Source organism: Fopius arisanus, unplaced genomic scaffold (genome assembly GCF_000806365.1).
Source record: "Fopius arisanus strain USDA-PBARC FA_bdor unplaced genomic scaffold, ASM80636v1 scaffold00091, whole genome shotgun sequence".
Taxonomy (NCBI): Eukaryota; Metazoa; Arthropoda; class Insecta; order Hymenoptera; family Braconidae; genus Fopius; species Fopius arisanus.
In genome coordinates, this window is record NW_011887830.1 from 95,833 (window position 1) to 100,785 (window position 4,953).

General features: G+C 32.7%; 1 protein-coding gene across 1 annotated transcript in view; it reads right to left on the reverse strand.

The window, feature by feature from the left end:
- LOC105270574 (peroxidase) overlaps window positions 1-1,668 on the reverse strand; it is a 13,959-nt gene extending 12,291 nt beyond the window's left edge. Inside the window, exon 1 of the mRNA XM_011311604.1 lies at window positions 1,458-1,668. The gene's annotated coding sequence lies outside the window, so the exon portion shown is untranslated. The remainder of the gene's footprint in view (window positions 1-1,457) is intronic.
- Window positions 1,669-4,953: the final 3,285 nt, after the last annotated feature.

Below are 4,953 nucleotides of genomic sequence, written 5' to 3' on the forward strand. Positions count from 1 at the left end.
CTCAAAACTTATCCCAAATTTTTATGTATTTTAGGCTAGAAAGATAAAATTTAAACAAAAGATGACGTTCTATAGGTAGTCCACCCGGGCCTTAAATAAAAGATGACGCTCGATAGATAGTCCACCCGGCCCTTAATACAAAAAAAAGATCGAATTTGGTCCCCAAGAAAACGGTTTTTTCGTCTGATTCTTCATGTTTCGGTCGTTTACATTCGACTTTATGTAAATTGTATGATGTAAATGATGTAATACTATTATCGAGCACCTGAACATACACTTTTTTCATTAAAGCTTGTACCTCCGGAATTGTGTGGCAGTTCTACCGATTGTTATTGAAATAATGTACGCTCATAATATTTTTCTTAATCTATTAATCCCATTGTTCGTTATATCGTCAGAAATTTCCGGAAATTCATATGAATTTTTAATTATTCTAAGAAAATCGGGGCTTTCATATTAAATAATAATTGATTTTTTAAAGAAACTTTAAATTTCATGGAAATTATTGCGCGAATTTTCCCCATTTTCACGGTTTCGCAAGAAATTAAATGATTAATCAATAAATAATTGTTTTTTACTTGAATTTTCCGCTGTAATTTTCCAGAAGTATAATTATAGACATACTTTCTTTTTCGGGTACAATCATACGGAAAGGAACAAAACGTCAAGGCCTCAGAGGGTGTGCATATAAATAAAATATAAAATTATTAAAAAAACGTTAAAAATCGTTTTTTGTTAAGCAAATGGAAAGAACAAGTTATGGAGTAAATACCACTGGAATTCTCAAGAAAACTGATTTTCTTGCAGTACTATGACTCAAACATTAACAAATGATTCTGTTTAATAAATATTTCAAGACCTCTGTAATTTACTAAATGCCAATCAAGGCCAATTCATTCAAAAAATACTTTTAACTTCGAATTCCACGATTCCTCAACATACGTTACGTCAAGACTAATTCTCTCAATAGTCCCGAGGAATCAATTATTTATCAACCAATCAAATCCACATAATCCGAAATTACAATTATAAACAATACGTGCTAGATCTGTTTTTAATTGATTTTAATTTCACGTATTTGTTCATGAATAATTATTGGAAACAGTAAAAGTTGTTATACATTTTTCAGCGATGATTTAATTTCTCGAATTAATTGAGATCTTTTAAACTGAAACTTTTCAATTTAATAATTTCATCTCCAGCTCACAACTAATTAAATAAAAAATATCCAGATTACTTCACAGCTGTCTCTAAAGATTAACAATAATTACAATAAAAATTCTCTTCCAATATTAACATTTTCCGCAGTCAATTAAATTTTCCAAAAAATCATTGAATCAACTAATGCCTCGAAATCCTTTGATACTCGATTAATCAAAAAATGAATACAGAAATAAATCTCCCGCGAGTATTAAACCAACAAATTATACTAATAAAAAATCCATATAAGTACTTACGTTTAACATACGTTGTGGAAAATGAGAAAAATGGACGGTGGGTGTTTCAAAATAGACCAACGACGAGTGATGAGAAAATATGAATAACAGTTTAGTTAAGCCTCCAAGACGCAAATCAACTAATCTGTCTCGTCCATGGTCTCTTAATGGTTCACCCAAGTACATGTGCTACAATTATTTTATGACCAAATTCCCCCGCCTTGAAGGAACTGCGTTTATATAGAGAGGGAGAACGAATCATTCCATATCAGTATCAATAGGTCATTATGGGTCACATCTGCGTTATCGCTGGAAAATAACACATATGTGGAGCACTTGGATTATTGTATACATTCGTAATACTCGTGTGTATAGAAGAAAATTCTTCAATGATGTGTCGTTTGTTATGATGATCATCAACCCCTCAGTATCTCTGATGCTCGCACATATTTACAAGTCTCCTGGAAAAACCAAACGTGTGATGTCAGAGCAGATATTTTGTCAATGAGGAAAATGAAAATATCTATTTCTAGAGGCCATACTTAATCTTTCGGTAAAGGAAAGATTAAGGAGATTAAGGGAATACCCATTTATGGAGGATTTTGGGTTTGGATTTTTTTTGGTTTGTTGTGGTTGTTGGGTTTTTTGTTCTTAAAATTTGTGCTGTGGAATAGAAAATCGAGAAAGCAGTCGATTAGAAAGTTGGAAGTTGGGAGAAGAGATTCGAAAAAAACTCATGGCAGAATAGATATTTTACTAATGAATTAAATCAAAATATCGATTTCTGATGAATTTAATGATAATGCACGCCGAATGTATTGAATTACTTATTGAATTATTTATTGATTTATTTATTGAGATTATAATTCTTTTGGAAAAGGGAAAATTGGGGGGAAATATTCCTCTATGGAGAGATGGAAAATTTAGAGCTTTGGGTTTTATTTCAAATTGTTATAAATAGTAATAAAATAAATCGTCTTCTGGATATTGGAAAAAACAATTTTAGAGAAATTCTTACATTTCGGAAAATAATTATTAGCAGTAATTTATCTCGACATCTTCTCCCCTGCAACTTCTGATTTTAATTTATCAGCATGATCAGCCTTCAATAATAATGACAAAAAATTAATTGGGCGCGAAAAATTATTTCGATACCGCATTATCTGTGTTCGAATCCTTGGAATTGGAATTACAATTATTTTGTTATTTTCTCTCAGAATTGATATTTATTTTCTATAATTTTTCCTGTGGAATCAGCATCATCATTGTGCAATAATGAATAATTCTATAATTCCGTAAATTGAAGAAACGCGAGTAGAATTCATTTTTTAATTCAATTTTACCGGTTAATATTTTAGTATAGCATTTTCACATATCAATTCCAAGAAAAAATAGTAAATATTATATTTCCTGGCGGATCGTAGAGATGAAATGGATTTATTTCTCTGAATCCATTATTTTCAAGATCATAAAAAAATTAAATCAGTTTGAGGTACTCTCTCCTAAATTCGTTTCCAGCCGAAATCTCGGAATTAAAGGAGTATAGCCAAATTTCGGAAAAAATATTTTCTTTAGAAAAAGATAAGAGCTACAAAAAAGGTCCTGTTCTAAAAAGGACAAACATCGAGACTATCGATAGCTCGAAACTCTGTCACGCTTATTCCTCATTGGTTCAGTCATCTGAGGCGGCTAATTTGAATTTGGAACTCATTTAAATTAACAATTTTTATCCTATTCTAAAAAGGACAAACATCGAGACTATCGATAGCTCGAAACTCTGTCACGCTTATTCCCCATTGGTTCAGTCATCTGAGGCGGCTAATTTGAATTTGGAACTCATTTAAATTAACAATTTTTATTCCTATCCTAAAAAGGATAAACACGAGACTATCAATATCTCGAAACTTTATCACGCTTATTCCTCATTGGTTCAGTCATCTGAGGCGGATAATTTGAATTTGGAACTCATTTAAATTAACAATTTTTAATCACGATTTTTATAATTACAGCGCGCTGTAGTGCGCGTTCGTTCTCGTATCTATAAAAAAAATCGTCATCTTTCTTAAATTTGATGATATCGACTAAAAATTGACCTTGAACAAAATTCTCAGAAGCACTTTTCCTAGTTTATCACTTCGCAACAGAATTAATGTCTCACTTTCTGATTCATTTCATGAGTGACTTGAAATCACTATCAGTTTAAAAAATCGTTGATAAACACGACGTAAAACTCAAACGTCAAAATTTTCGAAGAAAAAACCCGATAATTTTATCGTCAATCACTGCCTAGTAAGAAATGTCACGAATTACTGAGAATACTGTTCCACATTTCCACAAAAAATTACTCACTCTTGAAATAATCTCTAACTCAATGTGTTCATGTCGAATTTGAAAAATTGATTAATTTAAAATCATTTTAAAAACTATTTTTTATATAAAATCTGAATAATTCGGAAAACTTCGAGTCACAAATTTCAACCCACCGATGCAACTTCCTTTTTTGTTTATAGAATTCCAAAAAATTGATTGATTGTGCTAAAAAAAATTAATACAAATTAACGAGAGAGAAAAATATATAGTAAATAAAAAAAAAACAATTGTTGTTAAACTAACGAATGAAAGGAATGAATAGTGCTGAATATTGAATTGAATTTATTTAAAATAACTAATTGAAATTTTGGACTGCAATTATAAATCTACTTATCTAAGAATTAATCTGTGATTATTCCTCGAAAACTAAACACTCACTCGATTCATTTTTTTTCGCCGTATTTAATGATGCGGCCTTTAACCGCGACACCAAACAATTTGAAAATATTCTTATTTATTTGAAAAACCAAAGAAGATTGAGTAAAGTAGAGGCTCAGTTCTGGGGGTTTGAGTGACCCCAGCGGCATCGTAGTACTGCACCCCAAGAGAGGGAGGGCGCCACACACCATACTGGAGAGTCTACCCGTCAGCCGACTCGGTAAGTGCCTCAGTACTACTGACGGGTAGACACCCCACCATTGGGTGCGGCCCCCTCTTTCTCTTGGGGTGAGGTGGGGTACAATGCCGGTGGGGTCACTCAAACCCCCACTGAGTGGCTCAGTTCTGGGGGAGTACCTCACCCCGAGAGAAAGAGGGGGCCGCACCCTATGGTGGGGTGTCTGCCCGTCAGCTGACTCGGTAACTGCCTCAGTAGCTGTCCCGCTGTTAGAGGGATCGATCGAGTGGGTGAATTTTATTTTCTGAAAATTTTGAATTTTTCAATTTCAGTGAATACCTCCTCGCTTTTCATGCTCCCCTGATACTTTTTGAAAAATTTCGAATTTTTAAATTTCGGTCAATACCTGCTCGTTTTCCGTGCTCTTCTGATATTTTTTCAAAAATTTCGAATTTTCACATTTCAGCGAATACCTCCTCGATTTTCATGTTCTCCTAATACTTTTTCAAAAATTTTGAATTTTCAAATTTCAGTGAATACCCCCTTGATTCTCATGCTCCCCTGATACTTTTTTGAAAATTTTGAATTTTT